At 38.9% G+C, this 14466-nt stretch overlaps 1 pseudogene; it reads right to left on the bottom strand.

Annotated features, from left to right (window-relative positions):
• Nucleotides 1-13305: 13305 nt before the first annotated feature.
• Ube2v1-ps4 (ubiquitin conjugating enzyme E2 V1, pseudogene 4) lies at nt 13306-13751 on the bottom strand (annotated as a pseudogene).
• Nucleotides 13752-14466: the final 715 nt, after the last annotated feature.

Below are 14466 nucleotides of genomic sequence, written 5' to 3' on the forward strand. Positions count from 1 at the left end.
CCCATCAATAAGGACTTCTTGGCATCAGCAATACTGACTAGGTTTGGTGGCTGCAGATGTGATAGAACCCCAGATGGGGCAGCATCTAGATGGCCTTTCCTTAAGTCTCTGCTCCACTGTGTCCCTATATTCCCCTCCCTCTTGAGTATTTTGTTCCCCTTCTAGGAAGGACTGAAGTGTACACATTTTGTTCTTCCTCCTTCTTGAGCATCATATGGTCTATGAATTACATCTTGGGTATTCCAAGCTTTGGACTAGTATCTACTAACTGTGTTAATTCACTCAGGATGATATTTCCTAGTTCTATCCATTTGCCTAGGAATTTCACGAAGTCATTTTTTTTGAAAGCTGAGTAGTACTTCATTGTGCAAATATGCCACATTTTCTGTATCCATTCCTCTGTTGAAGGACATCTGGGTTCCAGCTTCTGGCTGGAGGGCCTTTGCACTAGAACTCTTCCAGTCTGATGTCTCTCAGACATGCTCAACAACTTTTGTCCTGGGTGAATCTAGAATCCCATAAATCTGGATATAATATTTTGTGTAAAATTACGAAAGCATTTTAATTAAATTGAAATATAGCAAAAGTTAAAACTATGGATAAACTCTCTTCCAACTTAATCTTTTCTTGGTTATTATCAGTATATAAGATACATACTGGGTGACAACAGCAAATTAAGAATTAAGAATTAAGAATTATCCTGCAGTCCCCTAAATATTTTCTATGTATCTGTGGTGTTGTGTGTTGTAAGAATGTTGGTGGATGTGAGTGTGTGGTGCATGCCTGTAACTGTGTGACTTTATCCAGCTGTGCATGTGTTTTTGGAGTTCTGAGAAGGATTTCCAGTGTCTTCCTTAGTGCTGTTCACTGTTCTTGACATAAGTTCTCTTGTTGAACTTGAAATTCAGTGTGGGATTGGAGAACTGGTAAGTGAGCTCTCAGGACTCAGAGGTAATAGTTATGTGTAGCTATCCCCTATGCCTGGCATTATGTATACATGCTGAATATTCACACCCAAGTCTATATGTTTCTACACTCTGAGCAATTTCCCAGTCCTAGAGTGATGAATGTTTGCTTAAGATTTGATAACAGACCTTAATTGTTTTCTTTTTTGCTATCGTTTGTAATTTTCCATAGGTAACTCTGCAGGTGGATATTATAAAACACACCTGAATAGACCAGAAAATAAAAATAGTAGTAGATGCATTACAAGGAATTCTATAAAACCGTATTTTGCATACTTACCTTGTGAAGCACACTTGATATTTCTCGGTTTGCCTGTTATATAAACGGCATAGTTTGATATAAGGACAGTTTAGACCCTTTAAATAGAGAAGAGTAAGAGAGATACATCTCTTGAAATAGTATAGAGAATGTGATACTTTATCACATGAGAATTAAAACAGAGCCACATAGCCTTCAGCAGAGGAAATGAGGGAGAAGTGTGTATATACCTTTTGCAGCACAGTCTCTGGAATAAAACAAACAGGGACATTTAAATAAATATATAGAAGTGTTTAAGACTTCATTTCTCTTCCAATATTTGCAATTACATCGTCAAACATTATATCTGGAGTCATAGATCACTGTGCTATCTAGGATTGCACGATGAGGATGGCATAGTGGCACTATAGCAAAATAACTGATAGGAAAAGAAGAGCAGTCACCCCATTAGGATTCATATGAATTGCATTTCCTCCCTGCTGGGAACTAAGAAACAATGGGTGAAACTCTACAAGTACCTCTGTAGTAATTTGGTGTCTTGGGGTTATATTCACAGGATATACAGCTGGAGCACATGGTGTTCAATTTATTTTTAGTTTGTGTGATTTAAAATGTGACTGCTGTCAGTAAACATTTTTGTGATGATTGCTTGAAATTTATTTGCACTTCATTAGAAATTATAGAATCATATTTTTAATTTGCAGTCCTGGGGGTACTGGTGGTTGTACATGGGGAACAACTAAGTCAGCAAATGATTAAGTCAGACAATACTGACGAAAAGAACATGGGATACCACAGTTACAGCTGCCTAAGAACTGATATCCACAACCTAAGGGAAGAGTCTCTTCCCTCAACCTCGACTCCTTTAAGACATTGGCGTCAGCATCAGACAGACCTTGACAAGTTTGATCCTGGGTAAGGGCACAGAACTAGTGTTCAGTTATTGTTTTGTCCAGGTCTTTCACACAGCCTAGGGCAGTCCTGGCTCCCACATTAATAGCTACTTCATAGTATTCATAAGACTTTCCAGCTGCATGTGACTTTTGAATGTTCTTTCATAAGCAGGGAAGTGTTAGATCACAGTCCTGTCTAACTGGCTGCTTTCCTCAAACCTGCCATTCCCTTTGTAACCTCTCAATATAATTGATAAGCAACATATTCTGTGGCCTTGTAGTCTCTCTGTCCCTTGCATCTGATTGCCATGTCCCAAAAACCTTTAATGATAACTCTGCTTCCAACTTTTTTCTTACTGTGAGTCATCTATTAGTCTAGATCACAAGGTATATATCCTACCGAAAAAAATCATATGATTGAGAAACACCAAAATCCTATAATTTCTTGGAAATTCAAAATCCTCACTCTCCTATCTTTGTCTTTAGTATCCCATCATGGTTATATGTGGCCATGATGCAATAAATCACTTCATACTTAAGGACTTAAGCATATTTTCCCTTCAGGACACTCGACACACAATATATGTGCTTCAGTAAAAATAAAAACAACAAAACAAAAGAAAAACCTGACAGAACTGGTTCCCAGTTATACCCTAGCTGTCTCAATCCCTTAATATTTCTGGTGCCATTGGATATAGCAATAATTTATCTCATAGGCTCCATGCTGCCCCAATCTACTTTCTGACACACTATTCTTCCCAACATGGCACCCTGTCAGGCTGTTCCTCCCTCATCCACAGCCCTCTTGGTTGGGTTTCCACCACGCCAGGCAAACACATCCCGATTCTTTGGTAGGTCCATGCATCTGGCAACCATATACTCTCTTAAACTCAATTAAGTTGTCTTATGAAAGAACACATCAAACAATATTTTCTGATGCAATTGATAAGATATAATTTGCCAATCTAGATGGCACAAAATCCTGTACACACCCATCCCATGAGAATAGTCATAACAACCTGTAATATCTACAAAGAGGCATCTAAACATCTACTGCCATGTTCTCTGTCCTCTCACATTCTCACTCTGTCTTCCTCTGCCTCTCTAAAACTTTTCTCCCACCCATCCTTCCTTCTTATCCAATGACAGGCCTGGTTCCATCCTGTACCTCCCTTCACCTTAATAATGACATCGTTCTACTCTTTTACCCTTTTAATTAAACAAAAAACAGAAACTTTTATCTCAAATATAAGTTGAGCACAACTATTCTCATTCTGCAATTTAAAAGTATAAGATGTACCTAACACCCAGCCCAACTTTTATTAGTTAAACAGAACATTTAGATGTATTTTAGCTTTTAAAAGGCTTAAATCTGTTATATCCTGGCTAGCTCATGTATTATCTGATAACTAGCTAATTAAATATGTATTCTCGGATTCGGTTTGTCAGAAATTTATTGAGTATTTTTTGCGTCGATATTCATAAGGGAAATTGATCAGAAGTTCTCTTTCTTTGTTGGGTCTTTGTGTGGTTTAGGTATAAGAGTAATTGTGGCTTCATAGAAGGAATTCGGTAGTGCTCCATCTGTTTCAATTTTGTGGAATAGTTTGGATAATATTGGTATGAGGTCTTCTATGAAGGTCTGATAGAATTCTGCACTACACCCGTCTGGACTTGGGCTCTTTTTTGTTGGGAGACCTTTAATGACTGCTTCTATTTCCTTAGGAGTTATGGCATTGTTTAACTGGTTTATCTGTTCCAGATTTAACTTCAGTACCTGGTATCTCTCTAGGAAATTGTCCATTTCCTGCAGAATTTCAAGTTTTGATGAATATAGGGTTTTATAGTAAGATCTGATGATTTTTTGAATTTCCTCTGAATATGTAGTTATGTCTCCCTTTTCATTTCTGATTTTGTTTATTTGGACACACTCTCTGTGTCCTCTCATTAGTCTAGCTAAGGGTTTATCTATCTTGTTGATTTTCTCAAAGAACCAACTTTTGGTTCTGTTGATTCTTTCTATGGTCCTTTTTGTTTCTACTTGGTTGATTTGAGCTCTGAGTTTCATAATTACCTGCCATCTACTCCTCCTCGGTGTATTTGCTTCTTTTTGTTCTAGAGCTTTTAGGTGTGTTGTCTGGCAAACTGAATCCAAGAGCCCATCAAAACAATCATCCAACATGATCAAGTAAGCTTCATCCCAGGCATGCAGGGATTGTTTAATATATGGAAAACCATCAACGTGATCCACGAAAGAACAAAACCAAATGATCATTTCATTAGATGCTGAGAAACCATTTGACAAAATACAACACCCCTTCATGATAAAAGTCCTGGAAAGAATAGGAATTCAAGGCCCATACCTAAACATAGTAAAAGCCATATATAGCAAACCAGTTGCTAACATTAAACAAAATGGAGAGAAACTTGAAGCAATCCCACTAAAATCAGGGACTAGACAAGGCTGCCCACTCTCTTCCTACTTATTCAATATAGTTCTGGAAGTTCTAGCCAGAGCAATCAGACAACAAAAGGAGGGCAAGGGGATACAGATCGGAAAAGTCAAATTATCACTATTTGCAGATCATATGATAGTATATTTAAGTGATCCCAAAAGTTCCACCAGAGAACTACTAAAGCTGATAAACAACTTCAGCAAAGTGGCTGGGTATAAAATTAAATCAAATAAATAAGTAGCCTTCCTCTACACAAAAGAGAAACAAGCCGATAAAGAAATTAGGGAAACCACACCCTTCATAATAGACCCAAATAATATAAAGTACCTCAGTGTGACTTTAACCAAGGAAGTAAAATATCTGTACAATAAGAAGTTCAAGACTCTGAAGAATGAAATTGAAGAAGACCTCAGAAGATGGAAAGATCTCCCATGCTCATGGATTGGCAGGATTAATATAATAAAAATGGCCATTCTACCAAAAACGATCTACAGATTCAATGCAATCCCCATCAAAATACCAATCCAATTCTTCAAAGAGTTAGACAGAACAATTTGCAAATACATCTGGAATAACAAAAAACCCAGGATAGCTAAAACTATCCTCAACAATAAAAGGACTTCAGGGGGAATCACTATCCCTGAACTCAAGCAGTATTACAGAGCAATAGTGATAAAAACTGCATGGTATTGGTACAGAGACAGACAGATAGACAAATGGAACAGAATTGAAGACCCAGAAATGAACCCACACACCTATGGTCACTTGACTTTTGACAAAGGAGCCAAAACCAGCAAATGGAAAAAAGATAGCATTTTCAGCAAATGGTGCTGTTTCAACTGGAGGTCAACATGTAGAAGATGCAGATCGATCCATGCTTATCACCCTGTACAAAGCTTAAGTCCAAGTGGATCAAGGACCTCCACATCAAACCAGATACATTCAAACTAATAGAAGAAAAACTAGGGCAGCATCTGGAACACATGGGCACTGGAAAAAAATTCCTGAGGAAAACACCAATGGCTTATGCTCTAAGACCAAGAATCAATAATTGGGATCTCATAAATCTGCAAAGCTTCTGTAAGGCAAAGGACATTGTGGTTAGGACAAAACGGCAACCAACAGATTGGGAAAATGATCTTTACCAATTCTACAACAGATAGAGGCCTAATATCTAAAATATACAAAGAACTCACGAAGTTAGACTGCAGGGAGACAAATAAACCTATTAAAAATGGGGTTTAAAGAAAAACTAGGGAAGCATCTGGAACACATGGGCACTGGAAAAAATTTCCTGAACAAAACACCAATGGCTTATGCTCTAAGATCAAGAATCGACAAATGGGATCTCATAAAACTACAAAGCTTCTGTAAGGCAAAGGACACTGTGGTTAGGACAAAACGGCAACCAACAGATTGGGAAAAGATCTTTACCAATCCTACAACAGATAGAGGCCTTATATCCAAAATATACAAAGAACTCAAGAAGTTAGACCGCAGGGAAACAAATAACCCTATTAAAAAATGTGGTTCAGAGCTAAACAAAGAATTCACAGCTGAGGAATGCCGAATGGCTGAGAAACACCTAAAGAAATGTTCAACATCTTTAGTCATAAGGGAAATGCAAATCAAAACAACCCTGAGATTTCACCTCACACCAGTGAGAATGGCTAAGATCAAAAACTCAGGTGAGAGCAGATGCTGGCGAGGATGTGGAGAAAGAGGAACACTCCTCCATTATTGGTGGGATTGCAGACTGGTAAAACCATTCTGGAAATCAGTCTGGAGGTTCCTCAGAAAATTGGACATTGAACTGCCTGAGAATCCAGCTATACCTCTCTTGGGCATATACCCAAAAGATGCCTCAACATATAAAAGAGACACGTGCTCCACTATGTTCATTGCAGCCTTATTTATAATAGCTAGAAACTGTAAAGAACCCAGATGCCCTTCAACAGAGGAATGGATACAGAAAATGTGGTATATCTACACAATGGAATATTACTCAGCTATCAAAAACAACGAGTTTATGAAATTCATAGGCAAATGGTTGGAACTGGAAAATATCATCCTGAGTGAGCTAACCCAATCACAGAAAGACATACATGGTATGCACTCATTGATAAGTGGCTATTAGCCCAAATGCTTGAATTACCCTAGATCCCTAGAACAAAGGAAACTCAAGACGGATGATCAAAATGTGAATGCTTCACTCCTTCTTTAAATGAGGAAAAAGAATACCCTTGGCAGGGAAGGGAGAGGCAAAGATTAAAACAGACACTGAAGGAACACCCATTCAGAGCCTGCCCCACATGTGGCCCATACATATACAGCCACCCAATTAGACAAGATGGATGAAGCAAAGAAGTGCAGACCTACAGGAGCCGGATGTAGATCTCTCCTGAGAGACACAGCCAGAATACATCAAATACATAGGCGAATGCCAGCAGCAAACCACTGAACTGAGAATAGGTCCCCCGTTGAAGGAATCAGAGAAAGAACTGGAAGAGCTTGAAGGTGCTCGAGATCCCAAAAGTACAACAATGTCAAGCAACCAGAGCTTCCAGGGACTAAGCCACTACCTAAAGACTATACATGGACTGACCCTGGACTCTGACCCCATAGGTAGCAATGAATATCCTAGTAAGAGCACCAGTGGAAGGGGAAGCCCTGGGTCCTGCTAAGACTGAGCCCCCAGTGAACTAGACTATGGGGGGAGGGTGGCAATGGGGGGAGGTTTGCTAGGGGAACACCCATAAGGAAGGGGAGGGGGGAGGGTGATGTTTTTCCGGAAACCGGGAAAGGGAATAACACTTGGAATGTATATAAGAAATTCTCAAGTTAATAAAAAAAATAAAAAAAAATGGGGTTCAGAGCTAAACAAAGGATTCACAGCTGAGGAATGCCGAATGGCTGAGAAACACCTAAAGAAATGTTCAACATCTTTAGTCATAAGGGAAATGGAAATCAAAACAAACCTGAGATTTCACCTCACACCAGTGAGAATGGCTAAGATCAAAAACTCAGGTGACAGCAAATGCTGGAGAGGATGTGGAGAAAGAGGAACACTCCTCCATTGTTGGCGGGATTGCTGACAGGTACAACAATTCTGGAAATCAGTATGGTGGTTCTTCAGAAAATAGGACATTGGACCGCCTGAGGATCCAGCTATATATCTCTTGGGCATATACTCAAAAGATGCCCCAACATTTAAAAAAGACATGTGCTCCACTATGTTCATCGCAGCATTATTTATAATAGCCAGAAGCTGGAAATAGCCCAGATGCCCTTCATCAGAGGAATGGATACAGAAAATGTGGTACATCTACACAATGGAATATTAATCAGCTATCAAAAACAACGACTTTATGAAATTCGTAGGCAAATGGTTGGAATTGGAAAATATCATCCTGAGTGAGGTAACCCAATCACAGAAAAACACACATGGTATGCACTCATTGATAAGTGGCTATTAGCCCAAATACTTGAATAACCCTAGATATATAGAACAAATGAAACTCAAGACGGATGATCAAAATGTGAATGCTTCACTCCTTCTTTAAAAGGAGAATAAGAATACCCTTGGCAGGGAATAGAGAGGCGAAGATTAAAACAGACACAGAAGGAACACCCATTCAGAGCCTGCCCTACATGTTGCCCATACATATACAGCCATCCAATTAGACAAGATGAATGACACAAAGAAGTGCAGGCCGACAGGACCCGGACAGCAAATACAGAGGCGAATGCCAGCAGCAAACCACTGAACAGAGATCGGGACCCCCGTTGAAGGAATCAGAGAAAGACCTGGAAGAGCTTGAAGGACCTCGAGACCCCGTATGAACAACAATGCCAAGCAACCAGAGCTTCCAGGGACTAAGCGACTACCTAAAGACTATACATGGACTGACCCTGGACTCTGACCTCATAGATAGCAATGAATATTCTAGTAAGATCACCAGTGGAAGGAAAAGCCCTTGGTCCTGCTAAGACTGAACCCCCAGTGAACTAGATTGTTGGGAGGAGGGAGACAATGCGGGGAAGATTGGGAGGGGAACACCCATGAAGAAGGGGAAGGGGGAGGGATTAGGGGGATGTTTGCCCGGAAACCGGGAAAGGGAATAACACTCGAAATGTAAATAAGAAATACTCAAGTTAATAAAAAAAATATGTATTCTCAAAGTTAAATAGTCTGAGTGGGTTATAACATTATACTAAGTTTTCACCCCTGCCAGTAATCTGAGACTGATCCATATATCTGTAAATATAGGAAGCTTATCATGGCTTCTAGAACTGAGACAGGTTATAGTGACAATTTTCTATTTGCACAGCCCCCTGTGAGCAACACATGAAAGTAGTCTTCAGCCTTCTGGCCTAGGATCATCAAACAGACTTTTGAAACACTGAATTTTGAAGGGATAATCATTCTGGCTTGGTAGAAATTTTCAGCCAACTTATTCTGCAATGTTTCGTTTTCTGGACAGTAATTAGTCTGTAGAAGAATTGGAGCAATTTTTGCATAGTGCCTGTCTGCCACAATAAATCACCTCACGTAGAGGTGGAGATTTTCAGTTTCTTCTTTGAATATACCAAAGGGGAGCTGGTGGGAGTGGACATGTCTCAATAAAAGATAAAGAACATTAAATGTCATATTTTGTGAACTTCTGGTGTTTTTTAGAAACCATCTAACTATATAAGTAATCTGGACTGTTGTCGATTATTTATTTTAATAAATTATCTTGAAAGCACTCTAACAATAAACTTAGAGACATGAATTTGCTATTTGGCCTTAAACTCACGTGCTTAATCATCTCTGCTTCATTTTTTAATAGCAGAAAAGGACTGGGTATAAGCCATCTATGCTCAAATGTGTTGTATAGGCACAATACGTGTACATCAGAGTAACAATATTAATTTTAAATCAATGAGAAATTTATATTAAAGAAAATCTTAAAAATCTAAATTTGTATCAAATAAATTCTGTGCCAATGTAAAAGATCATAATTTTAGTTTAGTAATAAATATAAAAATAATTATGTACAGCTTGAAGAAACAATTGAAGGGTTTTTGCCCCAATTACCTGGACTTTGGGGGACTAAAAGTAATTATTCTAAGGTTGTTTTTCTGAGGAATTTAGAAATGTGTATAATTTAACAGGGAGGAATTAGCTCAAACTGATTATACATAATCTCAGTCGGTGAAAAACCTTGTATTTATTACTAAGCTAAAGTTATAATCTTTTACATTTGAAAGTATATTATAATACATTACATTCTCTCCCATGATCTCTTACCATGATCTCTTAAACAGTGAAGAAAATTTGTACATCTTTTAAACTCATCTATTATTTCTAGCTTTATGTATATAAGCCTTTTAGAATTTGTCTATAGATATTCTACCTTCTGTTAATTAAGTAAACATTTGTCCTTTCATACTTTTCTTTATTTTTTATAAAGAAATATACTTGTATGCAGTCTACATTCTCTTTACCAAATCTCACCATATTTCCTACAATACATCTCCTGACACCATGTCTTCATCTGTTTAGCTTTTAGATCTCATCAAGAATCAGAATCTAGTGTCACTCCTGAAGGGAATCTATTGAAGCACAAGCAAATTACCAAGGCAATACCCCCCCCCCAAAATGAATGATTCTTCATTCACCAGTAGCCATCAAATGCCAAAAGCCCCTCAATATGGCATTGTCAAGGATTGGTCACCCCATCTAAGCCCTGACTCTAGCTGGGTTGATCATGTGAAAGTATTGTGTTCACACAGGTGCTGTGAGTTCATGAGTGTGATAACCGTGAGCTGTCCAGAGGACAGCTTTTCATTCTCTGTACCAAACAGCTATCACAATTTTCTTGATACAATAGAGATCAATTCAACATTCATTGCAAGAAGGCAGGAACATACTCATCTAATTATGATGGAGATGTTATTAAAAAAATTAGTTTCTAAATGCCTTTTATTTATGTAAAATTCCAGAAAATTTTATTTCTGTTTATGGTCTGAAACATCTTCCTTTCATTCATAACAAACACAATGATAGTTCTAACTTTTCAAATAACATTATAATATAATGTATATGTATCAAACTTTTCTAAATTTGTGTGCATGTGTATCCCATTTTTAAGAGTATTAAGTTTTTTCTTAAAGTTTTCTAGCTGTATTAATACGATTATAAGATTTTCTTTTTAAGTAAAATAACTTATGCATTATTTTACTAACATAAGTCTTAATTTTATATCTCAAATATTATTTTCTATTGCATGCATAGATGAATTTTAGTTGTTAACATTGGGTTGGTCAATTAGTTCCTTGTTTATTAAATTGTAAATTTATACTTTTGTGTTGAAACTAACTTTTGTAAAGTTTGCATACATAATTTTCATATTTATTCAGTTGATATCACATGATTCATAAAATTCTTTCTCTTCAAATAACTACAACATAGATTTTGATTAGTTTAATGAACAAAGACTATTAAATGTACCTGTACAAATTATTGATTTGAATACTGATTTGGATAATTATAGAGAATAATTTGATATTAAATACTGGGTAGGAGTGTGGGACTGCATTTTAACTCTCTGAATTATGCTGTTTCAAGGTTATGTTAGTGACTTTTTTTATAGATATGTACAGCATTAACATGACTTATATTCAAATCATTGTTCTTTGTCCTTCATTTTCTTTTTGACGTTTCTTAGTTTTTCATACTTAAAAGCAGTTTTAAATATTTGCTTCATGCATCTGTACATGTGTGCACAAATGAGTACAGGTACTTGCAAAATGTAGGAGAGGGTACCCAATTTCCAGAGCTCGATTGACAAGTAGTAATGACCCACCAAGTATAGATACTGGACACTGAACTTAGGTTCTCTACTAGAGACCAAGGAAAACCCATGAACCTTTTCTTTAGGTCCTGATCTTAATTTTTGTTAAAGGTTTACTTCTGTGTGCCTTTCTTATTCACGAAAACAACTTTGTCAAATTTGATACAAACAATTTTGCGTAAATATTCATCTTTAATTAATTGGGATTCAAAAATTTGGACTGTATTTCCTATTGATTTTAGTAAGATGATATCATACTGATATATACTATCAGAAAATCCTGCATGAAGTCACCATAACTGAAAATAGGAATAGAGAAGGCTTAAAAAATTGTACTTCATTAAAAGTTGACATGTCCACCATTCCTCTCATTAAAGTAAGCTCATATATGAGAAAAGATACTTCAAATCAATCAGTTGAGGATTTGTGTTATTCTTATACTATCAACTCAGCTTTGCATTCTACCACTGTGACCAAAATCCTTCCCCAGGTGACTGCCATGTGGTTATTATCATTGTCTTTTTGAATTTTGCTGTACATATGCCTAGTTTGAAAAATTTGAAACTTAATGAGGCTTGAATGGACTAAGAAAGAATCACCAGTGTTTCATTTGCTCAGTCCATTTTTTTTCCCTTTGCAACACCTCAAATTGCCTTTATTTCAGTATGCATCCACATTTCAACATTTAGTGGCCCTGAAGAGAGTGGGGAGCTTGTCAGTGATCCAGGAGCCAGGCCCACCTATCTGCAAACGATCTGTGAACATACTGACACAGAGCTCCTCTGGGTCCCTGCCCAGAGTCTGAGGAGCAACACTGAAACCCAAGTAGGCAGAGTCAGGGCCTCTTGCTCCAGCTGTCAGGCTCCACTCCAGACTCGATGGGTGATCAGGGTGACTGAGAGCCCTGTTCAAACCTCTTCAACTTGTAAAAACAAAGCAATTATGGGAAAAGGAACCAACTCAGAACCTGTGCACCGAGGACTCTCCACATGGCCTTTCTCTAGGCATATATCCAAGGACCTGAGCGGTGGCCCGTCTGAGTCGGCCTGTGACTGCTCTGTTCACCTCTAGACCTGAGCTCAAAGCTCAAGAGCTGATGGTGGTGGCAGGGCCGCAGACCAGCGCTCCCTTCCCAGGCTGGTGGCAGGTGAACAAGTGTGGTCCAGAGCTAAGGGAGGGAGGCCAGGCTTTTTCAACTTCATCTGATGGCTTCTGGCCACAGCAAGTGTTGGGTGGTGATGGGCAACAAGGGACTTGAGGAGGGGAAAGCAGCACCCCTTGAGAAAGGTGGGAAGACTGGAAGCTCTGAATTCCTCACCCGCGGCCAATTTCAGGGGAGGGGAGGTTACAATCTAAGGTTTGACCAAGGGTGTGAGTGGAGGAGTGGGGACCATGGCTTGGATGGGGCAATCACTTAAGACTTAAGAAAGCATGGGTACAGCCAGAGCACCCCAAACCTAGTGGTGGTCAGTCCCACGGCTGCTACCTGAAAACTCCCCATCTATTCTAAGGGCCACCACACAGCTGTGGCAGAGGGCGGGGAGTACAAAGGCATACCCAGGCCAAGTGCCAGCAGCAAGTGATTGTGTGAGATGTGTCTGTCCACAGTTGCATTAGCTGTTCCCACAGCTCCCAAAGGAAACCGATTTCAACACACCTTATTGATCCCATAAATTCAACCAGGCAGACAGCGGTTATACCCGACAGATGATGTTACACAGCACAACTTAGGTATTTCAAATGGACAAGAAGTATCAGAGCAGTGTCTCAGGATGAAGTCTAATGGGGCTTCCTCTCCAGTACTTTGAGGTCTACAGATGGATCTAGAAAATTCACTACTGTGGAAAATGAAGACTTGGGTTGGATGGAGAAGGGAGGCCGGGGCCTTGGTTACTAATGGCTGTAACTCTGTCCTTCTCGTGGCTGTGGCAGCTTCATGTTCTCTTTTGACATCATCAAGCGCCTCAGTTCCTGGAGGATGACTTTGATGCTGTGGGAGTTCTGTCAGTTTGCCAGCACTGCCATGGCTCTTGGATCCACCACTCCATTGAACCGCTCACGCCGTTCATATTGACTCTTGTTACAAATCTCACAGACTGGGATGCTTCTGGATACTAGAGTGGCCCACACTCTATCTTAAGGCTGCATATTCGGTTTTCAAAAATTGTTCTTGCAGGTCCAATTATCATGCCTGTCCATCTTGTGAGTGTCATGTCCTCATCATCCTCCAGACCCTACCTAACTGTGCTGTAGCCTACTCCTTTCTGGCCTTCTTCCACCTCTTCCAACAGTCGGAAATCTCGAAGGACTTTTACTCCTGAGCCTGTGGTGGATGCCATCTTGTGTCGCTATCGCTCGAAGTCAGTCCTTCCTTTCTTCCTCTACCCCTAGGTCCCTAGCTCCTTCCCTCTCTCTCTCTCTCTCTTTTTTCCACAGGGTCTCATAAACCCCAGACTTGCCTGAAGCTCACTATATATCCAGTGATGACTTTGAATGTCTTATATTCACCAATAAATTATAGATACGAACAACCACGCCTGATCTTGTACAGTTTTGGAACTCATCCAAGGGTGTCTTCCATACTGGCATGTAGCCTGTCAAATGAGCAACTTACCAAATCTCTTCCTGTTTCTTCCTTGTTCCCTTCCTTCCTTCCTTCCTTCCTTCCTTCCTTCCTTCCTTCCTTCCTTCCTTCCTTTGTTTCTTCCTTCCATGCTTTCTTCCTTCCCTTCTTTTGTTTTCCTTCTGTTCTTTCTGTTTATGCATTTTGTTTTCATTTTGATTTTGAAGTTAAAAGCTATTACTGAAGTTTTCACCTCTTGAAACCAGAAAGCATGAACTGTAGAGCATTTAGACATTCATATGTAGAAATCATTGTGTACCTATAGCAAAAACTATATACATTAAAGATGACAGCAGCATTATTGTCTCAACGTACTGGCTCTGTTCTTCAATTATTGTTAGAAACTTTTATTATTATTAATAGTCCACATCATCTAATATGTATACTATGAACATCTGCATTTTGAAAATGACAAAGGGCTATAAATTGCA

This window comes from Rattus norvegicus, chromosome 2 (assembly GCF_036323735.1).
Source record: "Rattus norvegicus strain BN/NHsdMcwi chromosome 2, GRCr8, whole genome shotgun sequence".
In the NCBI taxonomy this organism is placed as follows: Eukaryota; Metazoa; Chordata; class Mammalia; order Rodentia; family Muridae; genus Rattus; species Rattus norvegicus.